The sequence below is a fragment of the Passer domesticus genome, chromosome 3 (assembly GCF_036417665.1).
Source record: "Passer domesticus isolate bPasDom1 chromosome 3, bPasDom1.hap1, whole genome shotgun sequence".
Lineage (NCBI taxonomy): Eukaryota > Metazoa > Chordata > Aves > Passeriformes > Passeridae > Passer > Passer domesticus.
Window position 1 is genome coordinate 23,213,892 of NC_087476.1, and position 14,101 is coordinate 23,227,992.

Here is a 14,101-nt window from a genome sequence, read left to right on the forward strand (position 1 = left end):
CTTTTGAGGATATCTTGTCTGTGTTTCTGTGAGAAACTCAGAGCCCATGAACAACCATAAGCTTTTTTTAGGAGTCTGATTGAACAAGTTTTTTGGGCCTTACAAAAGTTTATAGGCATGGCTCTTATTCAAGCTTTATTTCTGTAGCTCTCTCCAGCTTTCTCCAATCTAAGAGAACCTAGAAGGTGGTGCTTTCTGCTGCCTTCCATTCTCTCTCTCTTCCCTTACCCTAGTGCTGTGTCTGTTCCACCCTCACTGGCAGAGATGAAGCTGTAACACTGTGAGCCCCTTGTGTACCATCATGTAGCCCCTGCCCTTAATGGCAGTAGCAAATGATTTTTGCAAAGTCACAAGGAAAAGGACAAAGTTCAGAGTGATGGATGGGAAGATGGTGAAGTAACAGAATTCTTTTAATGAACTTTAAGTCCTTTAAGTCTTTATAGGACAGTTTTTCAAATAGGCTTGTGCACTGTTGCATGTACCGCTTGGAAAATATGGCCTAATTCATCTTCTCCGTGCCATTTAGTGAAAGCTTGTAATTACAAAGGGAATAACTCACAAAGGTAGTCTGCAAGAAACACACAGAGTATGTGTATAGATGTATTCCTCTTTGAATCACAGTGCACAAACATGCCTGGAAGCATAAGATGTCATGACATATGTTTGCTTTGTTAAATGAAATAAAGTTGGCAATGTACTTAGAAAGCAAAGGTTATTGAGTACTCGGAATGAGTGTCTTATTTTGTGAGGGCATTTCCTATTTCTTTAAAACATGAATATTCAAAGTTGAGAGAGTGCTGCTGTAAAAGGTTCTGAGGTTTGTCAGTATTCTGAATGAGGGAAGATGTCTTTTATGAGAGTTTGAGTCTATTCAATGAGTGTACATTCTCATCTGCTAGATCCTAAACAGTAAAATAGGTGTATTGGAAGAGTTTGTCATTAGTGTTATTGAGGGTCTGCACTGGAACCGTGACTGCACCAAAACCTGCCACTAATCCACATATCAGCATCCAGACCTAGGTAGCAATGTATGTGCAGCATTCTCTTAGCTTTGGCATGGGGACAAGACCTTATTTTTTGCCAATAGAAATCTAGCCTCTATTATCCCTGCTTGAGACTAAATTGCTTTTTGTTTTCTCCATATGTTCAAAGGTTAAAGCACTACCCTGTAAATAGTACAGTTCCCATCATCTCTTTGCTAGCAAGTGCAAGAAGTACTGGGTCATTATTCTGACGTATTCTCCTGCACCTGCTTCAGGGCATAAAGCAGTTCGGGCTGTCCCTTACACAGCTGTGCAAAGGATATATCACAGATTAACATATATCCTTTCTCAGCACTGAAGTCTATATGCCGGCTGACCAGATAACATTTAAACATCCAATAAATAATTGCTGTCATGAAAGTCTGCATCCATTATGCTATTCTATTTCTACAGTTTTACTTGGATTACAGGGAAAAACAAAGGAAAAAAACGTATATTTTGTATATATACAAGCAGTTTCGTGTAAATTTTTACATTGAAAACAACCTCCAGAATGACAACATACAGGCAGAAGATTGATAATACAGTTACTTCTTTGTATTACTGTATTCTTACTTTGTATTCTTCTGTAGTCTAGCATGCTGCCTGCTGAGTACTGCACAGAGGGGTGCTCCCTTTTTTAAGTAAGGGTTACAGTGTTTATGCCAAACTCCCATAAATGACATATGAATGACCCTGAAGGATTAGCAGAAGGATTTTGGAGAGGCCCAGGCAAAGGAGCTTCTACCAGAGAAGTGAACTTCTAGCATTTACAGCCATGTGGCAGCTTGGGGAAAGTCTGGTCCTTTATCTGGCATACTGGAGGGCAGCTGAAAGAAATCAGACCTCCTTTGTAAACTGATGAGTGCCCTGTTGTACAAAGCCAGAGCTGAAAGGAAGAGAGCAAGAAAAGGCTAAGAAATGCTGCAGAGAAGCTCCATTGTTAACTACTTGTCCATCCAGCCTTTTGAAAGGCTATCTAGGTGGGAGAATAATATACACTACTCAGATTTGAGGATTACATCACCCCACACTGCTTTTCTTTGTGTCTCTGCTGCATTTCTCACTGTCATGGCGATTCAGATCCTATTAAAAGGTGTGTTTTGAACATTATTCCCCTCAGTCAGTAAGAGTCTGCCTTGCTACTTGTTGGACAGGTTCAAGATACAAATGTCAGCAGCTACAATGGCGTTTTCTCTAGTAAGTTGTTCTATACAAAGTGTGCCCATGCATTTAAATGACTTATGCTGGTAAGGTACTCTTGGAAAGATTTTCATGAATGGAGCATAAAAGCATTTAACTTGTGTGTAATCCTAAGGGTCTCTAGTGTAATGAGGAAATTGCTGATTGATGTAACTTGACCTGAAGCAAACCAACCCACTTATGTAGGTGTTGTCTAGAGCTCAGCAAAATCCCAAGAGATACTAAAGCTGCATATTTTGGCTGCAGTTCACCAGCAGTAAGCTTTTTTTTCTCCTTTTCCTGGCATGAAAACTGCAAAAAATCTATTTGACAGCACACTTTTCTTGAAACTTAAGGTGGAGGAATGTCTCATGTAATTAATGTACTGTCTAGTGAAAACTTAGTATCTGCCTAGTCAGGTCAGGTCTCCCTCCTCTAGCTATCTAATATAGGTAATAATCAGTAAGGTTGATATGGTTATTTCTGAAATTGTTTTCTTCTCTACAACAGAGTCATCCAGAAATGTTAATTTAGGCATAAATTTAAAATGCTGAATTAGATATAGGAATGTGTTGCTTTTAGAACATTTGGAAGAGGTAAATAGATATACAGGTCTCTTATTCCCGAAGAGATGTAAAAATTTTTCCTTCTGACGAATCATCTGCTATCATCTCTTTGTTCCTGTCCCATCCAACACAGCAGCCTTCTGGTGGCTGGTATTAAGCCTCTCATGCTCACTCTGTCACACACGTATTTCACCACCAAAGAAAGAGGGAAAATTTGATTAACAAGAAATCTGGAGATTCATCCGAGATTTGTGAGAAATCAATGCTTTTATTATCATGAGTCACCCAGTTGTTCCTCACATAAGACTATTCCAAAGTCCATCTCTGTAGCCCTAATTTTGATGTTATTGACCTATCTTCTGCCTTCTTCTTTCTTCATCCACATATACCTCAATTTACATTTTTTGTTTATCTTTATTTATCAAGACAATAGTACACCTGGACCACACTTCCTCAAAGATACTGTAAATCCCAAATTTTCCCTTTCATTGCTTAAAATGAGTCCAAGTTTGTGTTACACTCCTCATTCTTGGTTCAGTACATGAGCAATTTTCTGCTAGTTTTTTTCCTTTTTGGAGGCTTTTTAGGAGTACACACTTCATCTTCTGTGTCCTTTGGCCAATAAAGTACACAAGGCATCCTAAAAGAAGCTGCAATTATGCAAGCAAAATATCAAGTATCTGCATCATGTAACTTCCTAATGAAATTGCCAACTGACTCCAGAATCTCTGCTGCCTTGCTAATTCAACCCAGGTTTCTCCCTCCTTACAGACAGCTAAGGCGAACTAGTTTCAAGATGTGCTGTTTTCTCCCAGTTCAAAAATCCCAAAATATTTTAATTCCCTAGAGTTTCAAGTGCCCAACCTACTGAGTTCATTGTACTCACTTAAGCATGAACCTACACATCAAGAAAAAGTGTCAATATCTATGATTCATGGTGTGCATTCAAGGTTGGTTATTCTACAGGTCAGATCTGGAAACACTTGTGAGGAATTATAGAATGAAGTTACATGTCTCAAAACACTGTTCCCATAAGATAAGCCATCACAAAGGAACTTGAGATAAGTGCAGACAACTCAGCAGGGAAAAGTTATTTCCAGGCCTAACAGAGGTAAAGTTTTGGTTAACAACCAGACAAAAATTGCCACCATGAAAACCTGTGGGAATGGAAGTAAATGCTTAGGCACATGCCATCTCAAGTCATGGTAATGGCATCTATACCCTGTGAATACCTGGGATTGGACTGTATAAAAAATGATACCTCCAGAAGAACCCACCACAAAGTAGCAGGGTGAAGAAGGACCAGCGGGATACTGCAGGAATCCACCTTGTGGTGGATATCTTTTGCTTCTTTCTTCTCTCTCTCTCCTTCCTCCCCTTCCTTCCTTTATTCTTTCTTCCTATTTCTTTCTATGTCTTTACCTCACATTTACTGTTAAATAAAATCTGTACTACTGACTTTGGCATATGATCTTTTTTGCACCTTAATTTGGGTAGAGGCATCTATTATAATGGGATCATAACAACACTGAGGATTTATTACCTCCTCTGGACCTTGCTTTTCTCCTGGAACCCTCATTCTGGAGTTACTATATACAATTATGCTTGCTGTTACTATCTCTGTAATGCATTATTCTCACATAGGTACATTAGATGAAGTAAGTCTTGGCAGTGCATATGTTGATGCTGCTGCCAAGTGAGTTTCTTTAGAGGGTTGTCCAACAACATTTCTAAATATTGCGGCTCTTAACCTGACCTCTATGCTTCTGTTGAATATCTGGCCAAATTACAATAACTACTCTGAGAAAGAAAGAGCTCAAGGTTTCACTCTGACTGTGTGTTACACTTAAATCATACATGGAGATCTCCTGATAGTAGACCCATAGCTCCGCTCTCTTTGATTCCTACTCCGGCATGTGCAGTCCACTCAGCTGGCCACTCATGCAAAAGATGAGTTACATTTTGCTGTGCCTTTACAGAATCAAGAGCTGTACCAAATGGTGTGTGGTGCCATCACCTGGAACCTGGGCCCTGTTAAAGGACTCCAAATGAAATCTGTTCACCACAGTGGGCTGGTCCACCCCAAGGGCTTTTGATGATCCACACAGAGGTCAAGTTTGCGAAAAAGAGTGCCTGCAACCCATTGTTGTAGGATGGTGTCATCTAAGAAAATCGAGGAACATCTGGAACAGCCAAGGTGGGTAAGATCAGAAGTTGGTCCACTTCTGCCAAAGGACAGGACACCTCCATCAAAGAAGAGCTGCAGAGCTCAATTTTATGACAAAAAACAAAATTAAAGGAGAAAGCTCTGTGTGACCATATTGATACTCTCTCCCCTGAGTTACAGCAAACATTAGCGCCAAAGCACCATCTGAGACTGAGAAAACTGAAAGTGAAGTTTGAGACAATGTAACTTGGAACACTTGCTTGTAAGTCAAACAAGCTTGTATGAGCTATATATCTATATGCATGTATACGTTTGCTGTCATGAAACTCTGCATTTGTTATGCTACTGTATTTTTACAGCTTTGCTTGGATTACATAGAAAGACAAAGAAAAAAAAATATATATTAATGCCCTATGAGGAGTGGCTGGGGAAAAGGAGGATTTTATCCTGAAGAAGAGGAGGCTCAGGGAAGACCAGATCACTCTCTACAACTCCCTGAAAGGAGGTTGTAGCCAGGCGGGGATAGGTATCTCCTCCCAGGCAACCATCTTCTTCCAGGATGAGAGGACACAGTCTTAAGCTGTTACCAGGGTGGTTTAGGCTGGACATCAGGAAGATTTTTTCACAGAAAGGATGATTTGGCATGGAAGAGGCTGCCCGGGGAGGTTGTGGAGTCACCATCCCTGGAAGTGTTTAAGGAAAGACTGGACATGGAATTTAGTGCAATGCATTTAGGTCATAGGTTGGACTCATCTCAGAGGCGTTTTCCAGTCTAATTGATTCTGTGATATGCATGTATGAACTCACTTGATCAAGACAAGCTGTGCTGTGTTGTATTCCTTGTTACATTGCTAGTAGGGGCAATTTTGATTTAGGTTTCAGAATGTATCACTCCTGTTAGATTAATTAGATGCCAGATTTAAAACTTTTATGCATTTATTTGTTGGTTACATTAGCAAAGACTGGGGGGAAAAGTTATTTGTTAAATTATCCCAGGTCTGGGCAAATTCCACTAACCGTACTAACTTTTGGCTATGTACTTACCTACTCTTCCAGGGAACACTGGCATTTCCTCTGTTGCTTAACACTTTTTGGAACTACAAGTCAAGAAATTGATAGTATGGGTTCCCATGAAGCCCTGAATCACTAATTACCATAGACTCCCTGTACATCCAAAGTCCTAATGAACTAAATACATCACTTTACATGAATATTGAAGGAGAAGATCTAGGAAAGGTGTACAGGTATGAGAAAAACATTCAGTTACATATGGAATCCTGCCTCTCTAGTTGTTATCATCAAAGCAGGAAGATTCAGCTAGAAGCTGTTATGGTCTAGGAATGGTATTCTCCAACTTAGTGTTCCCTCTGAAACTGCTCCAAACCACAAGTGGCAACTTGCTCACTTTCTCCTGTGCCTTCCCCTGATAGGGAGCTGGGCTCAGAGAATTGGGGACACAAAACTAAAGATCATGAGTTGAGATAACAAAAATTTACTGAAAACAGCAATGAAATAACACAACAAACTATAGCAGCAAAAATATTAATGACAGAGTGTAAAAGAAAAAGATGAATAATTTACAAGTGATTTCTAATCACATAACTCCCCCGACAATACTTGAATGTGACCTGGATGATACTCCTTTACCTTGCCTAGAAAAAAAGCTTCTTTCTCCCCACCCCTAGAAATGAGGTGAGGTGGTGTTGCCTAAAACTGCAAGAAAAACTTTCATGTACACAAAGGAGGAGCAGTGCCACAGTAACAACTTGTAACAGTAGTATTGGTGCAGGTGCAATCATACACCAAGAATTGGCTTCTGTGACATTTTTGCTGCCTGTCTATCAAGACAGATATTGGTGGGGCTCTGTTCAATGCATTACACGAAGGTGTGAGAAAAAACCAGCAACATCTGCAATTAAAAAACCGTCCCCCCCAAAAAAAAAACCCAAACCAAACAAACGAACAAAAACAACAACAACAACAAAAAAAAAAAAAAAAAAAAAAAAAAACCAGAAAAAAACACCCCAAAACCCCAAAACAAACAAACAAACAAACAAAGCCAAAAACAAACAAACAAAAAAAACCCAAACCGCAACCCAGGCAAACAAACAAAACCCCATTACATTGCATATATACCAGATCATTATTTGACTTTGGAGAATCTTTGGAGAGCTCCTTCCTCTGCAAGATGGTGAAGTGCTACCAGGGTCCAACTGTCTATTTTATGGCTGAGTGCCAGCAAATACTTTTGAGGCCAAATTTTGAGGCATTGTACTCCAAGTAATGAGTATTGAAAAGTGTAATGAGAATGGTTTATTGAAAAATTACAAAAAAGTCCATTCCCAGGCCTTACAGAGCCACTGTCCTGTGTACATCCTCATTCTCAAACTTTTGATAATTCTTTGTCAGCCCTCATTGCTCTAAATTTATCTTATTCCATGTAGCGGAAAACAAAGTGTGTGTACTCTTGATACTGCTCTTTAACACCACGTAGTCCCACAGCTGTGGCACATGCAACGTGAACATGCAGTGTTCTGCCAGTCAGTCCTCTGGGATATTACCCCCAAAGAAGTGACTGCTGAGGGGAATTCTACCTGTGCCACTGAAAGGTCAGAGGCCAGGCTCTCATTCTCAGAATCTGAGTCTTCCCTGTGATGGCCAGTTGAGAATCATCTGGATGGACTCTTATGACTAAAATGGCTGCATCCCTTTTTTTATCAATCTCCACTCTGTCACATTGCTTTTCAGATGTTTTACCCCCTTCCTTCATCATGGAGTCTGAGCTCTAACAGTGCTGCTAAAAATTCAGTCTGGGACTATTAATCCAAGTAAAAATCTCATGTGAGCCTCAAGGTGACTCCTCAGACAACCTTGCATCCTCAACACAGTTCTATGTCCCATTGTCCTTTATAGCTACTACTCACAGCTACACACAGTTTTTCACCTGATTCATCACACTTCTATACTTCTCTTATTTTTATCTCAGCAATCATAAAATTTGTTCTGGACACCGAAACTTTTCTGAACAGCTCTTAAGATTGCTGGCAGCTACTGAGCAAGAACATATGTTTATAAAATCCTCAAACTGAAAGGGCATATACTGGGATTCAAAATATTCCCCAGTTACACAAATCTGGTGCCCATGCTGTCATCTTTCTTTGACTACCTGCTCTTGCCCTTCCTGTAGTGCAGTTTGAGTAGGTATTGTCTTCCTCATCAGACACTGACTTCTGAACCTCATCAGAGCACAGCTCTCAGAGCCTGTAGAAGTTCATAGCAAATATATTTGCTTTCTTCTTTTGCCCTGCTCATGTTGTTAGGATAAGCTGCTTTCATAAACTTTTTGGACAAGCACAGAGGGGACATGCGTCTGTGAACCAAGAGAGTTAAAGACAGTTAAAAAGGACAGAGTAAAGGGCTCCATGGCTGGAAATTAATTCTGCAGGCAGCTGGTCATGATTTGACCTCTCTCTTTCTTTCTTTCTTTCCTGAGAGACTATTCTCTCTAAAAATGCAAGACAAGTTATTTTCAAGAGTCCATTTCAATCTTACAAACCCCAGGTCCAAAGAACCCTTATATTCACCATAAGCATAACTTGCAGTAATTCTGAAGAGAGAAGCTCTGCTCTGTTAGTAGCCATTCTTCCAAACAAATGCTTCCAAGCAAAAATAAATTATATAATTTCCAGAAGTGCTCTTGATTCTGCAGAGAGTCTGGGAACATCATCTGTTCTGACCTGGAATAGCTGGAGTTCAGAGGATCTGCAGATTATTGATTCATTGTATTCAATACACGTATTTGTCTGAGAAAAAACCTGAGTTGAGTCACCTCCAAATTAGGCTCTGCAACAGGTCTGGGGTTCAGAGAGGAAAATCCTTTGATGCTAGCTCTCTGGGGACAATCCTGTCTAAATTCTTGTCCAGACAATACATTAATTTGATTTAGAGATCAAATTGGAAGGATGTTTCCTTTTGACTAGTTTCTTTCTGCATTTTTCAGAGTAATTCATAGTCTGAGATAGAGAACTATATTGGGGACCTTACTAAATGCAGAAAAACCTTCTTAGATGCCACCTTTTTTATTTTGGTGGAGTATTTCAGAATGAGGCAGGAGACCGACATTTTGTATAGAATCTTGTGTGACTTCTGGAATGCTGGGTGGGATTAATGTCAGGGGATACTACTTGGGTGTGCTTGCTCTTAAGATCTATTTTTAATCGTAGATTGGATGTATTATAAGGAAAAAAATCCACTGGAAAGAGATAATGGGTTTTTCAATCTTCACGGGATGAAGTGTATGCTATATAGTGGCAGGTACTCTATCTTTTCACTTGGTTTCCTATACAAGAAGACTTCTTGCTCTCAAACTCACATTGGCCTTTTCAGGTCCTCCTTGTAATATGCCAGTCTCTCATCATTATTGAGTGCTGGCCTCTTCTGCCATTACTATTGGCTCTATTCAAAGCAGCAGATATGTGGGCTGTTTTGCAAATAGCAGGAAGTGGAATTCACAAACATGCTAGTAAGCATTGGATTCATTAGGAAAGAAATGGATATCCTCTTTTGTGGCACTCAGGTGGACAAGGTAGATGATCAGGCTCACATTTTTAGACTAAACAACTCTGATGCAGACAGGCACTGAAAGATACTTTACACATATGTAAAGTATTGAACTCCATTGCCCCTTCTTCACAACTTGTGCTAATAAGTGTTTGAAGTTATGATAAAAATAATTTAATACGCATTCACTTAGAGGGAGGCAGATGGAAACTATATAAGGACTATCTTCAGAAGATAAGATAGAGAAAAAATAACATGCTAGAAGAATGAAGGTTACTGGGGATGTTATAGGGCTTTATGGGATATCACACCCATCTTGTTTTCCTCTGAAATATTCCTAGGGCTTGCAATATGTATGTGGATTGCATACCTCAGTCTGGGACTTTTGGAAGCAAGCTGATCTATCTTCTATGCTGGAATTAATGTTAAATTTAAAATAGCTAAATATAGGCACATTTATGTAAGTGTTTAAATGTGTGATGAGTGTACAAAGATGTGTTAGGCTGTGGGGATATAGTTAATATACCCAGAGGTTCTTAGAGAGCTGTTTAGCCAACCAAAGCCTAGAGAGGGGATGCTGTTTACAAAGTACAGATACCTACTGTAGATTAAGATATTGTAGAGTACATAAACAAACAAATAGAGCTTCCAGATATGACACAGATATTGCAAGAGTTACTCAGGCTTACTGAGTAACTCTTCTACTGAGATCAAGTGGGACAGCCTGCACTGTCTGCAATGAGACCAGATCTCCAGTTACTACAGCCAGTGAAGAATAGAGTGATTCAGGGAGCAGCAGCTTGATGCCCTTGTTCACCTGTAGAGTATCTGTAGGTAGTGTCGTTTGGAACACCTTAAGGTATAATGCTTGTTTACTCAAATGCAAGTCCAGATACAAAGGTCTTCCCTAAGTCTTGAACTGTATCTGCCACCTCCAACTTGATATCCAGTAGCCCAGATATCCTAAGTAAATAAGTGGTGCTACTGTGTGCCAGCAAATGTCGAGCCTGTAATATTAATAATTTATAAAAATAAATGCGCTGATGTTCCACAGATTATTTTAAAACATGTTTTAGCCATAATTTTAATAGGAGATTTTTTTATTTATATGGTAAAGAAGAGAAATACCTAATTTCTGTCTGTGTCACTGTGCACACTGACAACTGCATGCACATACTAACAATTTCCTGTCATCTTTTACCCTCCAACTCTCATCTTCAATGACTGCAAAAAGTTCTGAGGTCTCAGTGTGAATGAAGCTCATATAAAGTAAAGAATATTTTGCTAGGGCTATATAGGTTCCTCAGATGATAGTAATATTACTCTGATCCCAGAATAATAGTGTATTCATTGTACACTATCTCAGAAATGGAATGTCATAAAAAATGTATCAACCTCCAGCTTCCACATGACACCAGTAATTCCTAGTCTGGACTAGGAATGTGTGCTGATTTTAGACTGGGATATAATTAATTCTCTTCCCTGTACCTCATATTGGCCTGTGTCTTGGATTCGTGATGGAAACAGTGCTGATAACCCAGGGAAGTTTTCATTATGGCTGAGATTTTCTCTCATAGAGCCAAGGCCTCTTCTGCTCCTTACCAACCCCTCCAGCAAGGAGGATGAAGTTGGGAAGGGACACAGCCAGAACAGCTGATCCCAAATGACCCAATGCATGTCACATATTGTGTAGCAGAATTCTTAGCATACATACTGGGGGAGAAGAAGGAAGTGGGTCCCGTTTGGACTGATGACATTTTGTCTTCACAAGTTACCATTGCACATGATGGGACCCTGCTTTCCTGGAGATGGACAAACACCTGCCTAATATGAGAAGTGATGAATAAATTCCTTGGATTTGCTTTGCTTGAGTTTGTGGCTTTTACTTTACTTATTAAACTATCTTTATCTCAACCTGTGTTTTTTTACTTTTACCTTTCTGATTCTATCCCTGATTCTGCTGGTGTGGAGACTGAGTGACTACCTTGCCAACTCAGGTTAAACCACAACAACAGGTCAGAGATTGACACAGTGGTCAGATCCCTCCATTTTAATATCATTTTTTTAGATGTCTATTCTGGTGATTTATTTTTCCAGACTGAATCATTGATGGCAGATTCTTAATTTTAACATCATTATAATAGGTCTGATTTTCATGGTTGAAGAGAGATCTTAAATCAAATTATTATTCAGTGTTTTAAATGAATTTGATGGTTCTACCTTTTTTGAATAAATTGTCTTTAATAAAGATATATTGCTTGCAAGAATACAATTTCATCCATGTGCTCGTCTCTACAAAGTGAGAATCAAAAAAGAGAAAACTCATCCTTCTTAATCAATGCAGTCTATTTAGCTTTTCATAATTTCATAAGTGGTTAGCATGTAAAGGGTTTGAAACGCTGTCATATCCAAGAAAAGGGCCATGATCTTGACCTTGCAGTCATGATTCAAATTTTGACAGTGATTTGCTTTATGACCTTGCACAAGTCAATCTGTTGAAGGCAAAGGGAGCAGCAGCATTTCACAGGATTTGTACCTGCATGAGCAGACTAATTATGTTCTGGGTAAAAACTGCTTTTAAGATGCTTACATTTTTATTTTAATGCTAAAGGTAATAAATTTTAATGTTTAAAATTTAAAAATGCATACATCCCTCTTATGCAGCCTCCTCTATTCCACACCTTTTCCGCGTGTTGCTGGTGTCCATTGAAGAAATTTATTAGCAAGTCTAGATAAAATCATGGTTGACCATGGCCTTTTCCCTGCTGTGGCTATAGTATCAATATTCCAGAAAATGTTTTTATTTGTGCTTACTCTTTGTTCAAGTGCAACACTAAATTGGAATCAAGTCTCTTGTTTGTAAAGTTCTAATGATCTACCTCATCGGCATAGCATATGTTTGTCACAGTTCAGGTTTTCTCTCTGTGTGTGTGTGTGTGTGTGAGCAGCTATACACAGCATGTGTGCCACTAGTAAGTTATAATAATTTGATAGTAATTCAATTTTGATATTATTTTAATTCATGTTAGAATATTAAAGGGGTTTTGATTCTTTTTTCAAAAGAATATGTGAAGGATTATGCATGAATCACAAACCTTCCTATTATAAGCAAAAAAAATTGCCAAGTCGAAGAAATTTAAATAAAATATTCCAAATTATGACCTTTTTCATATTTCAAAGAAAGAAGATATTTCAATTATTTTTTTTTACTTTTGAGCCTCTTAATATTTACACAACATTATTGTAAGGGAAATAATTTTAAATAACTTAAAGTTCTTATTCTGTTTGCATTATCCTGTCTTTTTAAAATTCCATTTCATATTAATATATCTGAGCATTGACTCTCACAACAATGAATAACCTCCTTACTTTTATGGTAACAATACAGACACCCTACTTACAAAATCAAAGAAAGTTTCTTTTATTTACAAGTTACGTAGAGGAAAATCACATCTTATAAACAACATCCTGGAAACTCAAATGTTTCATGTCCGTAGTCCAAAAATTTGCATCCCTTAAAAGAACAAGGGTTTTTTATTTCTCTTGGGGGTTTTGCCCCCTAAGAGGTATATCTGCCCAATATGGGTAACCCACTGTAAGGCATATTAAATTTTTTTACTTCTCCATTTAACTTTATTCACACAGGGGTGTCACATCACACTAAATTAAGATGTAAAGCAATTACCTTACTACTGAAAATTTTCTATACACCTATTTGAATTTTATCACAAACAACTGTATAATGTACTTTTATTAGGATATTTTTTTCTCCCTTTACCCAGTATATTTAACTCTTCCTTCCCCTCAAGAAATCTTTCAAAGTCCACCCCAAAAAATACGACAAAAAAAAGAGGTAAACAGTTGACAAACTGAACACAGGTAGTCAGATACCCGATACTTTTGTCATTACCTGCTTCATTTATTCAATAGATGTGTGTTACAACCAACAGGACTCCTATTTGACACCATAGAGAATTTGAAGGCTTAATATCTTAAGAGACTACTAGACTTCCTACTGCCAGTTTGATGCTCAAGCACATAATTTTCTTATGTTTGAGACTGTTAAATCCCTTTTGAACACCTATCTGTATATTTTTTGGCATTTTTTGGAATAAGTTTCTAAAAGCCTAACTGCTTGGAGACTGAACAATAGAGCACCCCTGAGCAGTGTATTATTCCTTAACCATCTTACCTTCAGGTGAGATGTGGCAAGATGTAGAGCATCCCTGTGACAGTCTCATACAAAAAAGATATGAGGACTTACATACAAAAAGATATCTCATTATAGCAAGTGGTCCAAAATGAGGATATTCAGCTGACAAGGCAAAGACCTGCAGTGAGATCTCTGAGTTTCTGAGTTTGGAGTAACATCCTGAACTCAGATCTCCCTGTGCTCTGGTATGGGTTCTGCTGCTTCAACCACTTCTGTTTTGTATCAACACAGTGTAGGGCACAAGGCCTGGAACTTGTTTCAAATAGTAATTGTGATTAGGGCTGCCCATTTTGGATGAAGAGATTTTAGCACTATATATGTGATGTGATCTGGTCCATGTCATTTTTCCTCGTGTCAGTGTAGTGTACAGATTTAATTATGACAAGTAGCA